Source organism: Ahaetulla prasina, chromosome 2 (genome assembly GCF_028640845.1).
Source record: "Ahaetulla prasina isolate Xishuangbanna chromosome 2, ASM2864084v1, whole genome shotgun sequence".
Taxonomy (NCBI): Eukaryota; Metazoa; Chordata; class Lepidosauria; order Squamata; family Colubridae; genus Ahaetulla; species Ahaetulla prasina.
In genome coordinates, this window is record NC_080540.1 from 110264607 (window position 1) to 110281131 (window position 16525).

The 16525-nt window shown below is 41.0% G+C and overlaps 1 protein-coding gene and 1 long non-coding RNA gene across 2 annotated transcripts in view; one reads left to right on the forward strand and one right to left on the reverse strand.

Annotated features, from left to right (window-relative positions):
- LOC131191957 (rho GTPase-activating protein 7-like) overlaps positions 1–16525 on the forward strand; it is a 113485-nt gene that overhangs the window by 33728 nt on the left and 63232 nt on the right. The window lies entirely within an intron of this gene.
- LOC131191960 (uncharacterized) overlaps positions 11367–16525 on the reverse strand; it is a 29548-nt gene continuing 24389 nt past the window's right edge. Inside the window, exon 3 of the long non-coding RNA XR_009153613.1 lies at positions 11367–11876. This is a non-coding gene — a long non-coding RNA (uncharacterized LOC131191960). The remainder of the gene's footprint in view (positions 11877–16525) is intronic.

Here is a 16525-nt window from a genome sequence, read left to right on the forward strand (position 1 = left end):
GAATGCTAGAAGCTGCATGTAGGTTCTACAGATAAGAGCACAAGAGTGCTCTATTCTGAAAAAATCAGTAGCTGACTATTTGGGAGAACGGCACTATTGAAGAACACTTCTCAAAGTGAGCCTGTGTCTTTTCTTGTCATTGTTTTTGACATGACTTAGCTGTGGCCTCCAAAGCTTAGGCCTCAATGTAGTGCTTCAGAGGAATCACCAGATGACTGTCCCCTTATCCTGTGTTTGACAACCGGTTTGGTGATCATGCGCATTGCTATTGCGGTGTGTGTGTGCAATTCAATGAAAAATCACTTTCCACATTAAAACAGCTGAGGCGTGGCAATCTGCTCTGCTGCGCTAATCGGCTGCGAAGATAAAGGTAAGTAAATCACAGGGGTGGGCCGGGGGGGCCAGCTGATCATCGGAGCGAACCGGTTCTCTCCCAGCTGATCATTGGAGCTACCAGTTTGCTCAAACTGGTCCAAACCAGTAGAATCCCACCCCTGCCCTTATCCTTTTTGCTTTACACAATATTGTGAGAAGAACTACAGGAAGAATAAACCAAGGATCAATCAAGAATCATGAAGTGCAAATGCAAAGCACCACAGGAACATTGTCTATCCACCAACTTCTTAAGACCTTAATTGTTGATTCACTTCCACCTCTATATGTCATGTTAATCTTAGGCACCAGAAAACTGTTCTTCTTTCCACAGTTATCAAAAGAGTTTCCACTTTAAATTAAGGTGGTAATCAGCCACTGCAGGTTTGCTGGCCAACACATTCCATTCACCTGATGAAAATGCTGCCCAAACAGAGCGATTTGGCTGGCGGGAGAGACCCTTGGCAAGCAAAGTAGCTGAGGTCACAATCCAGTTTTATCCTTTCCTTCCCCTTCTCACAAGGGGTTCTTTTTTTCATTCAGAACACTCTAATGTGCTACGTTAATGGCCTACATGGAAAATAGCAACTATTTTAGCTGCTTTTCTTTCTGCTGCATTTCAATTGAAAAGTAGAAGAGCTGCAGCACGCCACTTTCAACAGAAAACTCTCCCATTTGGGATTGTGGAGAATACTTAGAATTCTTTTAATAAAGTCTCTCTTGGGATTGTGTCTGGTTAACTAGGATTATTCTATATATACAGTAGGTTTTCAAGACCGATAGACACATTTCATTTTGTCATGTAGTGACTTTGCTCTGCTTACCTGTTTGTCTACTTTACGATCCTGGTGTGGCATTATCCCAAGGACAAAAGAAGCTAAGTATTTTCCCCCCACTTCAGACAAAAAAGATCCTAAATATTTTCCCGCTTCAAACAATGAAACTATAGCTACAGTATGGTAATAGATGGGAAGGTTCAATCTTGGGACCCTTCTGCTATATCCATCCCATAGATAGCATAGCATAGGTAACATAACAGCAAAACAATTGAGTTATATCCCAAAGATGCTTTCGAAGATGTTTCTTGGATGAGAAGCGAAACGGCTTCAAAGAAAAATCTTGAAACAAAGCAGTTTTCGGACAACCATGACCTGGATGTCTGAGGATCTCCATAAACAAATTGAGTTATATATATATTTATATATAATATGTAGTCATTATAAAATCGCAAGTGGTCATTCACTAGACTGGAAAGGTTTTTGCCAATTGAAGATTTAGCTTGAATAGATTTTATAGATTTAAAGATATATAATGCACATTAATGGAATGCTTTTTTAAAATTAAATAATATATAGTATGTTAATATGACTACCACAGTTTCAATCCTAATTATAGGCTCATTTTGTAGTAATAACTTGGATTTTTTAAAGAATTTATTTATTCATTTATTATTTTTATTTTTATTTTATTCATTTATTTTTATTCATTTTATTATTATTATTTTTATAAATAATTCAAGGTTGCAAACATTTCCTCCTCCCATTTTCCTTACAATAATCCTGTGAGGTGAGTTGGGCTGAGAGAAAGTGGCCTAAAGTCACCCAGTCGTATTCCATGCCTAAAATACAACTAGAATTCATAGTCTCCTGGTTTCCAGCCTGATGCTACTAGACCAAACTAAAATTAGAAACTATCCTTTCTCATTGAACAGTCAGCAAAATGCACATTAATTGACTTGCTATTTCAAAATTTATTGAACATCACAGATTATTTTAAGACCTACTACGATAGTGCTACTGTACTGATAGTATTACTTGTCTCAGAAAGTAGTATTAATTAGAAACTAGGGATGCTGCAAGTTGTTTAGTAACAAAAGCAAGATATATATATATTTTGGGCATTTAAATTAGTTTTTTAAGGGTTGTTTTTAAATTATCGTGTGTATTTATATTTTATCTGCCTGTTCACCGCCCTGAGTCCTTCGGGAGAAGGGCGGTATACAAATTAAAATATTATTATTATTATTATTATTATTATTATATCCATTTTAATCATCTTATCTCCCGTTTGCACTGAGTCAATAGGCTTTACACAGACCCAGAAAGACCACAGAGAAATGTGCAAAACAACTCATTGTAGTTGTGTATGTTCATAACCACATATTATCCTTTCAAGGAAATAACAATCAACAGTATTGCAACCACTCACATCTGGCATAATTTTGCAGATAACTATCTTTCAGGAGCAGATACCTTTAGTTGTTAGATATTCTTGAATGGAACATCTAGTAAATAACAGATTATTGCTTCAAATATCACAGGAAAAAATGATTAAATTCTTACTGCCATCCATTCTCTTTCCAAAGGGGTTTTTGGCTGGACTTTTTAAAATTGGAAGTCGTTCCAGCTAACTTGCATTAAAGGACTGCTCTCTTAGTTGCTCCCCAAAATATTTGAAAGCAAAAACAGTCAGTGTTTTTAGAATTGTTTCTAAGTACCATAAAGCAGAGGTGAGATTTGTGTACCGTAGCTTTTAGAACATAATGAATTGCACTTGTCAGCAAGCCCACTTGAAGATGAGGTATGATGGTTATATTGTTGAGCAATTTCTGGAGGACCATATGGGTACTATGAGCAGCTTGTTTAACCTGGATTTCTGTTTTCCATCCATCAACACCTCTGCTTGAGATAATCTAGTGGTGAAATGAAGTGTAGTTTTAAATTTAAAGAAGGAAGAATTAAGTCTAAAATCAAGATTGCCAGAATATTTGACGACTGAATTCTTAAAAATATTGCAAAATCTACTTTGAACTGCAAAAGCATTTGAGGATATATTACACAGCTGTCATGGATATTTTTTCCTGGGCCAAAGGCTACCCTGAACATTAGAAATGTATACCAAGTTCTGCATCTCCAGTCATTAACCATGTTCCTCTTCCATCATATTAAAGTGGCTACCATAATAAGATGGTGACCACTTTTGGGAGAAGTTGTCTTCTAGGCCCTGCCTAAGGCTCTCATATGGCCCTCAAGTCTCAAATTGTACAAATCTAAATTGTAATGAGGGCCAAACAGCATGGATCTTATTGCCAAGGAACCACGGTTTTATTTTAATTTATTTTACCTTCTTTTATTATATTCACATTTTATCACAACCTTGTAATGTAGATTTGGCCTTCAGTAAGATATGAAAGTACATTGCCAGATCCCATTTTATTGCACAATCTATTAAAGAGCTATTGTGTGTTGATGTTTTAGTCTTTCCATGTACACTAGAATAATATCTTAATTTTTCAGTGGTTTATCACTAATAGATCTAAGCAAAGGATAAATAGCATCTAGTAATTGAATTTGGCTTGCATAATTTGGCATCTCATGTAGGAACTTCTAAGAACGTAAGAACAGCCTTCCTGGAACAAGACATAGGACTATTTACCGGTAGTCAAACATTCTGACAATTGGATGACTGTTCAAATGTTGTCCAATGAAAAACAGCAATATGCAAAATAACCATGGGAAGGATGAAGTGAGGTTCCCCTACCCTTTGGCAAGCCTGCTCAAGATTCTGCAATATACATTGCAGGTTAGCCACACTAGAAGCTGCAGAGGAAGGTCTTAGTTGCTACTGACCTACAGACCCCAGCATAATTTAGGGCCAAGGTCAAATGGTCTCTTGAAAATTTTAGTCTATCACCATCTCCAGATCATCAAGATTTTCTGCTCATGTTTAAAAAATGATTCATATTGCCCTAACTCCAGCATCAGTACAGCCTTAATGACTAAATAGAATAGAATAGAATAGAATTTTTTTTATTGGCCAAGTGTGATTGGACACACAAGGAATTTGTCTTGGTGCATATGCTCTCAGTGTACATAAAAGAAAAGATACGTTCATCAAGGTACAACATTTACAACACAATTGATGGTCAATATATCAATATAAATCATAAGGATTGCCAGCAACAAGTTATAGTCATACAGTCATAAGTGGAAAGAGATTGGTGATGGGAACTATGAAACGATTAATAGTAGTGCAGATTCAGTAAATAGTCTGACAGTGTTGAGGGATCATAAGTACAACGGTCATATCACAAAAGAAATTCTTCATCAGATTAGTAGAATTCTGGGAGATATGCAACAATTTGTAAAAATGTCCACATGCTGTTTCTTTGAATGAATTTATTTAGTAATTCAATACATTCAGGGCTAAGGGAGTAGACAAAAAAACAAACAAACCAAATATGAATACAGAATCACAGATAGATCTGACGTTCAATTGGCTTCCCCCTCCCCCCTTCCATTATTATTTCTATTCACTTGGATGTACGAGACAATTAAGATGCCTTTAATTAGGGTATTGCTCTAAAAATAATTGTTCTTCCTATTTGTTTCTTTGAAATTTCCTAGGAAAATAAACAAGTCCAGCTCACTAACTACAACTCTGCTACTATTACGTGTTACTTCCACTGAACAAATAGGGGGAAACAAATATCCCACAACCATAAATGAAATATTTGTGTGATGTTTCCCCCCCAAAATACAGCAGATAGGGTGTGAACATATATTTATTCATTTAGTGTGATGTAGCACAATGCAGCACAGTGCATGAAATTCACAGAAACAACGTATGAGATATGTATAAAAATATAAAACACCAGAGCAGTGAAAAGACACAGTACGAGCGATGAATAAAATTATGAATCAAATTAAATTATGTGTGAGCATAATACACCGACACCTGTGGAAATATAATTTCCTAAGTACAAGGGACGGTTATTTTATTCACCCGTCTAATGAGTTCCAAATAAGACATGCTCACCTGCAGAAAAGTTGGAGCAACAAGAAGTAAATCCTGTTATGGTGCAATAGGAAAAACTATTTGGGAACTGCCATTTTTTTGTTGTTTTTGTTTTCCAATTTCACACTAAGCTCTTTGAAGCTGATGCAAAATGCTGAAAACAGATAGACCACAACATGAACTGATAAGCACTTCCTCCAGATGACCAAGAGGCGAGTGTGAAACCTACAGTATCATTCAGTTAGTGCTCTCACTCAACTACCATCCCTCCTGGAATAAAAGAAAATAAATTCCCCCCATCATCATACAACAGAAAACAGACGTGAAATCAACTGCTAGTGCCACTCTTACTCATGTTTTTGGAACCTGTGGGGCACAGATTTGTGGTTGTTCATAAAGAAAACAAATCTGAGTCACTGCTTCCCGACTGCAAAGTGACAATCTCTTCTGCAAACTGGGAGTGATTGGTTCATACACATACATCAAATGTTTATGGCTCCATCTCACAAATGTAGCATGTAAATGTAGCTTGTAGCATGCAAAGTTAATAACAATTGCCTAAGCAATCCAAATCATAATGTTCAAAGTGATAACCATCCATTCCAACCAACAAGAAAACAATATTAACCACCAGACGTCACTTAACCTCCCGATCCTGGAAGAACAACCATCTCTTCAGTGGCTTGTAAAATGCTAACGAATTTGGGAACATTTGGATCTCTGGGAGAAGTTGTTCCACAGGGCAGGCACTGCCCCAGAAACAGCATAACTCTTGAATCCAACAAGATGATACTGTTTGATGAACAGTATTGATCTAAACCTTTTATTGGTTAAAAAAAAAATAAGTGGGGAAAGCAGAAATGAAAGGAGACTTACTAATCCTACAAGGAGCTTAGCCCCATGTCATGTAGGGCTTTGTAGTGCTAACCAGCACACTGAATCACACCCAGAAACCCATTGGAAGCCAGTGTGGCTCTTAGATCAATCATGCTATACAGGTACACAGATAGTTCTTGACTTACGACCATTTATTTAGTGACCATTCAAAGCTACTATGGCACTGAAAAAAAGTAACTTGTGACTGTTCCTCACGCTTACAATCATTGCAAAGTCCCTGTGGTCATGCAATCCAAACTGGGGCATTTGGTGATGGGCTTATATTTATGACATTCGCAGAGATTTCAAATCCAAAAACCTTCTGCCAAAGTTAGTGGGGGAAGCTGGATTTGCTTAATGACCAATGAATCACTTAACAACCATGTGTGATTTGCTTAATAACTGTGTCAAAGAAAGGTTGTGAAATTGGGCACAACTCACTAAACAACCAAGCACATTAGAGTAATCCATATGGGAAGTAACTAAGGCGTGAGTCACTGTAAGAGCTCCTGGAACAGATGCAGTTGTGTACAATAAAAACCTATTCAAAGATTCTCATAACCTTATTGCCAGCTACACTTTAAGCAGGAATCATGAGTTGACGAGGACTTGCAAGTGATGTACCAACTCTGAGAGACGAAGTGCACCTCTTCTTCTTGTTATTGTTCAGTCTCTAAGTTGTGTCCAACTCTTTGAAATCCCAAGGACCATAGCACTCCAGGGCCCCTGACCTCCACTGTCTCCTAGAGTTTGCCCAAATTCATGTTTATTGTGTCAATGATACTATCTAGCCACCTCATTCTCTGCTTTTTGTCTCTTGTCTCTTTATTTTGTGGCCAAAATATTTGTGCTTCAGTTTCAATATCTGTCCACCCAAATAACAGTCAGGGTTGATTTCCTTTAGGATTGACTGATTTGATCTCCTTGCAATCCAAGGGACTGTCAAGAGTCTTCTCCAACACCACAATTCAAAAGTATCAATTCTTTGGTTCCTTATGGTCCAACTCTCACAGCTATACATTATTACTGGGAAAACCATAGCTTTGTCAGCAGGGTGATGTTTCTAAGCATACCTCTATGCAGAGTTAAAAACAGAAAATCTCTGGATCTTGGGAGCCTTAAAACCCATAGCCACTTGATTTTTCCATGCTTCTGATGGACCATATTCTCCCTCATTCCTTTAGACCAGGGGTGTCAAACTGGCGGCTCGTGGGTGGGATGCGTCACACACAGGCTGTGCCCACCCCAGCTCCATGAATGGAAAAAACGTTGTGAAACATCACATGATGGCAATGTGACATTTTGAGTTTGACACCCGTGCTCTAGGTCATGGGGAAGAATCTTGACACTATAACCTGGTCAGCCCAGAGAAGAGAGGTATACCTGAGTATTATCAAAATACTGACCTTGTATTATCAGATTAACTCACCTAGCAGTTTCACATGGATGTTAAATAGGAGCAAGGCAAGAGTAGAACCCTGAGGTCACTCAAAAGCAGGAGCTTTGGGGTCTCCTCTGCCAAGAACCACTGGTCCAATAGAAAGGAGGAAAACCAGTAAAATACCGTGTCTCCCATTCTCAAGAAGCACTTTTGCAACTGGCTGTTTTTTTTCCAATAGTTGGTACTATGGCTGCCTGTTGCTGAGGTAGCAGGACTGTGTGAAAAAGGTTCTGGGCATTGCCTATAGAATAGATAGGCATCAGGAACTCATGCCTTTTTGAGACCAGGGTGAGAAGAGTAATAGTTGTCTTGAGTGCAGGCACTGAGAGTTGGATTTTCCCACCAATAGGAAAGCAGAACATATCAAGTTCTTTAGTGGTTACAAATAACCCACTATAAAACCAGAAAGAATGGAAGAACTGGTGTAGTGAGCTGATTTCTATTTATTTATTTATTTATTTTTGTCACACAGTATATATAAGTATAAGCATGTAATAACTATATAATATATATATAAGCATGAGTATATAATAACTATATTAATTGGCTATAACGAACGAAAACAATAGGAAAAGGAATGGTAGGCACGCTTGTGCTCTTATGGACGCCCCTTATGGACCTCTTAGAAATGGGGTGAGGTCAATAGTAGACAGTTTTTGGTTGAAACTTTGGGAATTTTGGGAAGAGACCACAGAGTCAGGTAGTTTATTCCAAGCATTAACAACTCTGTTACTGAAGTCATATTTTCTGCAATCAAGATTGGATCGGTTAACATTAAGCTTAAATCTATTGTGTCCTCATGTATTATTGCAATTGAAGCTGAAGGAGTCTTCGACAGGAAGGACATTGTAATATGTCCTTTGTACATATTACATTGTAATTTTCAACAGACACAAAACCTTCACATAAAAGCACAGTTTTTTTGTATTCATTCTAAACACTTAAGATTCCTAAAGACTGCTTGTGCCAATTTTATTTTTGTTTCATGCCTCATAAAGTCTGCCCCTCCATCATTTTCTACCAAAAGGAAGTTCCTTACATCCTTTTATCATCTCCTGAGATAAAACAAGTTTTCCCTTTTTTTGCGGCTGGTATTTTCCACAAGTTTGAAACAATCTAGTGCTGTGATGGCGAACCTACGGCACGAGTGTCAGAGGTGGCGCGCAGAGCCCTCTCTTTGGACACGCACACCATCACCAACTGCTTTTCTGGTTTTCAGCACGAGCATGAGCACCCACCAGCTGGTCTTTGGTTTCTGGAGCTCTGGCGCGTGCGAAGACCAGCTGGCTGGCGCACGCATGTGCATCGGCCAGCTAGTCTTCGGTTTCTAGCAGTCTGGCACATGCGCGCACATGCACACGGACACATACATTCCAGTTTGGGCACTTACTGCCGAAAAGATTCATCATCACTGATCTAGTACTTTCTTTCCATTTTCTTTTGCTGCTTTCACAAGTCCTTGTATCCTTGTACAATCCTTGTATTGTTCAGTACATCACAGAAATTGTCCCGTTGAGACTGGACTGTTTGCACATATCTTGCCCTCCGTGGTGTTTACCCAGTGGTAGTCCTGCCTGCTGGCACATCCCAACCATTTTGTTTTATGGAATGAAGACGGGACATACAGATGATGTATTTGTGTTTTAGGATGAGGCCCCTAGAGCCAGCTTTTATATTAACTGCTAAAACAAAGGGCTTTTCATATGCTGTCAAGACTCTTCAGATTTCTCAATGTGAGGCAGGAGTTTTCTTTGTGAGGCTTCAAAAATGCATTTCATCCAAAGCAAATAAAACTCAAACTTGGAAGTGCAAGGTTGGAGAATGGGGGGGAGGGAGGGCTGGTGGGGGGGGAAGAAGTTAAAGAAGAATGTATCAGAAAATTCATCTGATTTGGTATTGAGCCCTGGCAGGACTGGAGTCTCCTAGTGCAAAATTCAGAGAAGCAGCCAAATACAGGAAACGGCCCACAATTTACAATTTACTCGTGGAAAACAGGAGAATGGTAGCACTGTTTAGGAAAAATAGCAGAGCTGAGGGTTTGTTTGGTCCCCCCCCCCCAAAAAAAAAAGTCACCTTGGAGAAAGTTAAAGCAATGCTGCTGCAGGAAGCTCCAAAATGCAATAAAGCCACATGGCTAAGTAGCTTCCAAGAGCCACAGGGCTTCCTACACCAGCTGGAAACCTTTCATTTGTTTACAGCAAGGAAGTTTATGCAAAAATGCCTCTGTGTAAAAATCCAAGGAATACCTGATAGTGTGTTGACACCCTGAAATGCCTGCTGCCTTATTTTCTTCCGGCATCTTTATCTCCTTCGACTAGTTTCAGGAAAATGTTAAGCCAAAGGGGCTAAAGCAAAACTGAAATTACTGAAACTGCAACAATGGTACCTATAGCCTTGTTATTCCAGAGCTTTTTGTGTCCAATGCCAACAGCAGTTACCTGCATTAGGAGCTTCTAATGGAACACCTTTCCCATTCTTAACCTGCTCGTCAAAACATTAAAGAAACAATTCTGCATTTTTTGCCATCTGTGGAAAGGCAGAGTGACTAGCGAGTTTTAAAAATTTGGTCTATGAAATTCCTTCTCATGGGGTTCCCAATTATGTTACTTATTTACATTAAACAAATATTCTTTTTTTTCCTCTCTCTTTTTCTAACTCTGACTTTAAAAAGCTTTGTAATCTGGAGAGTCACCTTTTAGCTGCCAGTTTCAATTTGTTTCTATGTGATGCATTTGTTTTTGTGCAATGTTATATGATTTCATTATTGCAAACTGACCAGGGAATAAATTGGCAAAAGTCCTTTGTTAAATGTTTGGAAGATTTATTCTGACTTGACAGTTTAGGAGAAGTTATCTAGAAGATAAGCAGTTTATATCCAAAGTACTGATAATGACTCTCGACTTGAGCTTGTTTCTTGGTAATTTTATGTGGGCAGGTTGATGTCATTTTCTTGGCAACAATATGTAGAGTTTGCCGAACAGCTATGTTGTTTTTTTTAAAGTCCCAGCTTTGTCTAAAGCCCTAGGATTTCCTAATGATGCTCCGCTAAAATATTAACCAGTCCAATCCTGCTTAATTTTGAGGGCCTGTGATGTTTTTCCCCCCTTCTGTTCAGTTGTCTGATTCTCAGAGATGCTTGGACAAATCTCTGCTGTTTTCTTGGCAAGGTTTTTCAGAAGTGCTTTGCCATTGTCTCCTTTCTGGGACTGAGAGAAAGTGACTGGCCCAGCTGGCTTTGTGCCCAATGCCGGACTACAACTCACAATCTGTTTCTAGTCTGGTGCCTTAAGCACTACTCTAAACTGGCTATTGGGATGGTAGTAAAGGTTTCCCCGCACATGCGTCCTAATCGTCTGTGGCTCTAGGGGTGGTGCTCATCTCCGTTTCTAAGCCGAAGAGCCAGCGCTGTCCGAAAATGTCTTTGTGGTCATATGGCCAGCGTGACTCAGTGCCAAAGGCACATGGAGCGCTGTTACCTTCCCACCAAAGTGGTCCTTATTTTTCTATCTGCATTTTTTACGTGCTTTCGAACTGCTAGATTGGCAGAAGCCGGGACAAGTAACGGGAGCTCACCCTGTTTTACACAGCACTAGGGATTCGAACCACTGAACAATTCTGCAATTCTCATTTTGGACTTGACTTTCAAGTTCAGCATCTTAGCCACCGAGCCCTCACATCCCCTGGGATGGTAGTAGTAACGTGCAAATTCTAGGCACACAGTAGGAAAGCAGTCCAAAATGAGAATTGCAAAATAAATTATGTAGGATTTTCAAAGATGTTTGCGAGGCTTTGCAGATGGAATGCTAACGAAGAAGATAGTTGCTGGACAGTTTCATGACTGTTTATGGAAAATCCAGATATAGAGAAAGGAGCCTGAACAGAGGTTGCTGTGATATTTTACTCTGAAAAAGTTGTACAACTGATGTCTATGCGTGTGAGCTAGGCTTTCAATAATAAATATGACTCTGTCTAACTATATGGAATGTGTGTCTTTGGACCCAGAGGCAGCACTGAGGGAGGAGCATAGTAATAGGCATTTTAATATGAAGATTGGGAGCATTTGGACTAAAAATGGAACTTGGTTAAAGATAGAGAGGTCCACTGTGTATTGAGTGTGTGTTTTAATCTATTGAAAACTTTTTGATACTGCCCCAAACATATTGCTGAATCTGATGTATGTGTTAACTCAGGTAAATGTCCAAATCAGTTGTTTAAAGGTGTGGTGAGACTTCCACAGCAAGTTGATGTTATATTATGTGTTGGAAATCTTATCACAGTTTAGATCAGGCTCTCCCTGGGATGGCATGTTTCAGAGGGTGTAGGCAATGCTGCTTCTGGCAGTAATGTAGGTCGAAAGCAGATTCATAATTTGACTTCTGTTGGGATACACCTGAAAGGAGAGAAAGATTTTCTGTTGAGTTTCTCTATGGCCCAGATCCTTCACTGGGCTCAGTTGCCAAAGCAGATACTAAGCCATATATTAAACAATTTCATAAAGTGGGTCTTAATGGTTGAAAGACATCACATAATTCTAAATCAAGCAGCTTGAAGAAAATAAAATATTTTGTTGGAAAGTAGGGCTATTTAAAAATGAATTAAAACTGGTAACAGTAGGCCCTGCCATTGAAATGAGATTTACTTTGTGACCCAAAGTAAGGGTCACAAAGTAAACCTCATTTTACTTTTTTTCAGGAGGCAACTGGATTTTCTTTGTTTTCCCTTGAAGATGTTTTGCTTCTCATTCAAGAAGCTTCTTCAGTTCTGACTGAATGGTGGGGAATGGAAGGATTTACATTTCTTGCAGTTATCTGGTCGTTGATACTCTTTCTGTGAGTGGTTGAGGCCACTTGGAGGTTTATCTGTGCCCTCAGGATCACTTGAATACTGCAAATGAGTGTGGAACCTTTTTACAACTGCTGAAGAGACTGTTTTGTAAACAGGAGATAGGTGGTGTAATACTCCCACCCCCCTTGTTGAGAGAGGGCAGTTCAATTTTAATGTAGATGGGCCCTTTGACTCCTCTTTCAAACCCGTGCTCCTCTCTGTCCAGATTGTGGACTTGGTTGTCTTCGAAAGAGTCTTTCAAATGCAGATGGACTGCTGAATCTTGTCCTCATGGGTTTATTCTCCTACATTATGTCATACTTTCGGACCGCTACTCACCACCACAGGGAGACGGAATCAATGCGTTGGTTCCATCCCAGGTGCCTGATGGACCCAGAGAGGTTCCTGACGGAGCTTGGGCCGTTTCCTGAGAACCTGGCCCGCGGCACAACTGAAGAACTAGTCGCGGCCAGGGAACAGGCCGCGGCTGGAGCTTTGGACTGTGTTGTGCCTTTGCGGCCTCTGACCCGGCGCAGGTCTCAACCAGCTCCTTGGTTCTCCGAGGAGCTGAGGGAGATGAAATGCCGGAGAAGACGCCTACAGAGTGCCTGGAGATCCAGCCGTTCTGAGGCTGACCGGACACTAGTTAGGTCCTATAGTAGGACCTACCTAGTGGCATTGAGGGAAGTGAAGCGTTCTTACGTTTCCTCCCTCATTGCGTCGGCAGATAACCGCCCGGCTGCCCTGTTTCGGGTTACCCGCTCTCTCCTTCAACAGGAGGGGCGGGAGGACCCATTACAAGGGCGTGCTGAGGAGTTTAACGGTTATCTATATGATAAAATCGTTCAGCTTCGGGATGGATTGGATCAAAATTGGGTAGATCCAGGCGAGAGTTTCGAGACTCGTCTTGTTGAGACCGTTTGGGATAGTTTTGACCCTGTGACTCCCGAGGACATGGACAGGTTACTGGGAAGGTTGAATGCCACCACATGTTTACTGGACCCGTGCCCCTCCTGGTTGGTGCTGGCCACGCAGGAGGTGACACGAGGCTGGCTCCGGGGGATTACAAATGCTTCTTTGCGGGAGGGGGTCTTTCCCGCTGCCTTGAAAGAGGCAGTGGTGAGACCTCTCCTCAAGAAGCCTTCCCTGGACCCAGCTGTTTTAGGAAATTACCGTCCAGTCTCCAACCTTCGTTTTACGGCGAAGGTTATAGAGAGTGCGGTGGCACGTCAATTACCCCAGTACCTGGATGAAACCGTCTATCTAGACCCGTTCCAGTCCGGCTTCCGGCCCGGATACAGTACGGAGATGGCTTTGGTCGCGTTGGTGGATAATCTCTAGAGGGCCAGGGATAAGGGTTATTCCTCTGCCCTGGTCCTATTAGATCTCTCAGCGGCTTTCGATACCATCGACCATGGTATCCTGCTGCGCCGGTTGGAGGGTTTGGGAGTGGGAGGCACCGTTTATCGGTGGTTCTCCTCCTACCTCTCTGACCGGACGCAGACGGTGTTGACAGGGGGGCAGAGATTGACCCCGAGGCGCCTCATGTGTGGGGTGCCACAGGGATCGATTCTCTCGCCTCTCCTGTTCAACATCTATATGAAGCCGCTGGGTGAGATCATCAGTGGTTTTGGGGTGATACCAACTGTACGCTGATGATAGGCAGCTGTACTTTTCAACCCCAGGCCACCCCAATGAAGCTATCGAAGTGCTGTCCCGGTGTCTGGAAGCCGTACGGGTCTGGATGGGGAGGAACAGGCTCAAGCTTAATCCCTCCAAGACGGAGTGGCTGTGGATGCCGGCACCCTGGTACAGTCAGCTGCAGCCGCGGCTGACTGTTGGGGGCGAGTCATTGGCCCCGATGGAAAGGGTGCGCAACTTGAGCATTCTCCTGGATGGGCGGTTGTCTTTCGAAGACCATTTGATGACAGTCTCCAGGAGAGCTTTTTATCAGGTTCACCTGATTGCCAGTTGCGCCCCTTCCTGGACCGGGATGCCCTATGCACGGTCACTCATGCTCTCGTGACCTCTCGCTTGGACTATTGCAATGCTCTCTACAAGGGGCTCCCCTTGAAGAGCACCCAGAGACTCCAGTTAGTCCAGAATGCAGCTGCGTGGGTGATAGAGGGAGCGGTTCGGAGCTCCCATGTAACACCCATCCTGCGCAGACTGCACTGGCTGCCTGTTGTCTTCCGGGTGCGCTTCAAGGTATTGGTGACTACCTTCAAAGCGCTCCATGGCTTAGGACCAGGATATTTACGGGACCGTCTACTGCCATCTTCTATCTCCCAGCGACCGGTGAGTTCTCACAGAGAGGGACTCCTTAGGGTGCTGTCAGCCAAGCAATGTTGACTGGCGGCCCCCAGGGGGAGGGCCTTCTCTGTGGGGGCTCCTACCCTGTGGAACGAACTTCCCCCTGGACTTCGTCAACTATCCGACCTTCGGACCTTTCGCCGCGAACTTAAAACCTATTTATTCCGTCTAGCTGGACTGGCTTGATTTTAAAATTTTAATTTGCTTTTATGGGTTTTAAATTTTTGTAAATTTTATAGGGTGTTATTGTATTTTAAATTTTGGCCAATTGAATAAGTTTTTTTAAGGGTTGTTCTTAGTATTGTATGTGTTGTTCTTTTTGTATTTTATTCTGGCTGTGCACCGCCCTGAGTCCTTCGGGAGAAGGGCGGTATACAAATTAAAATATTATTATTATTATTATTATTATTATTATTATTATTATTATTATTATTATTATTATTATTATTATTATTATTATTCGTTTGTCGTTGTTTTGTTTCTCGAAAGTACAGATGTGCACATGTCTCACTGAATTGTACTGAAGCTTCTTGGATGAGAAGCAAAATAGCTTCAAGGAAAAACAAAGGAAGTCCAGTTGCCTCTTGAAAAAGCAGCTTTGGGACAACCAAGACTTGAATGACTGAGAATCTCCATAGACATTTGCTTTAAGAACAGAATTTCCTTACATACCTCTGTTAAAAAGAACAAAAAGACCAACTTTATATAGGAAATATTCCAAATATTCATAAGAGTCCAAATATGTAAGAGAGGGCAATTGGCTACTCACAATTCCATGTTATTGCAACAGTGCTGGTCTCAAATACCTAGTTGTTGAGAATGTATGCTCTGCATTTTTACTCCATTTGAGTATAAGCTATTGACGTTCATAGATGGTTCTTACATTTACTTAAGTGTCTTTTATTTAACATTTCTTATAGTGGTTCACAAGTGTCTATATTAAGTCAGTCCCTATAAGGAAAGGTAAAGGTAAAGGTAAAGGTTCCCCTCGCACATACGTGCTAGTTGTTGCCGACTCTAGGGGGCGTTGTTCATCTTCGTTTCAAAGCCGAAGAGCCAGTGCTGTCCGAAGACGTCTCCGTGGTCATGTGGCTGACATGACTCAACGGCAAAGGTGCATGGAACGCTGTTACCTTCCCACCAAAGGTGGCCCCTATTTTTTCTACTTGCATTTTTACGTGCTTTCGAAACTGCTAGGTTGGCAGAAGCTGGGACAAGTAACGGGAGCTCACCCCGTTACACGGCAGCACTAGGGATTCGAACTGCCAAACTGCCGACTGCCGACCTTTCGATCAACAAGCTCAACGTCCTAGCCCCTGAGCCACCGCGTCCCTCATATAAGGAAAGTTAATTTCTGATAAAGGACAATATTTGTAGCTCAGGGTTGGCATGAGGGGTCCTTGGTATTCTCTTGCTTGTTTTCTTGCAGACATTTCATTATCCAAACTAGGTAACATAATCAGTGCTTTTCAAATTCAAAGATATGTTAGCAATTTGTTTCAAAGGAAAATAACTTTCCCCAAATGCTAAAGATCTTATTTTAAAATAGAATCATACAGTTGGAAGTTGCCATTTAAGTCATCCACTCCAACCTCTCATTGACTATGGGAAAAATTAAAGTATTCTTGACAGATGTGTATGCAGCTCTTGTTTGAACACATCCATTGAAATGAAATCTACAATCTCACAAAATAATTGGTTTCTGATTGTTCTATCATTCAGTCAGAACTTTCCTATTACTTGAATCTATTATTCCACACAATGCACGCTGGGGTGATACAAAAGAAATTTTGCTGCTCTTCTTGTGATATACTTTTGAGTATTTGAAATGCATAACCATTCCACTTCAAGTCTGCTCATGATGGAACATTCCAATTCCTTCAAACTATACTATACTATGTG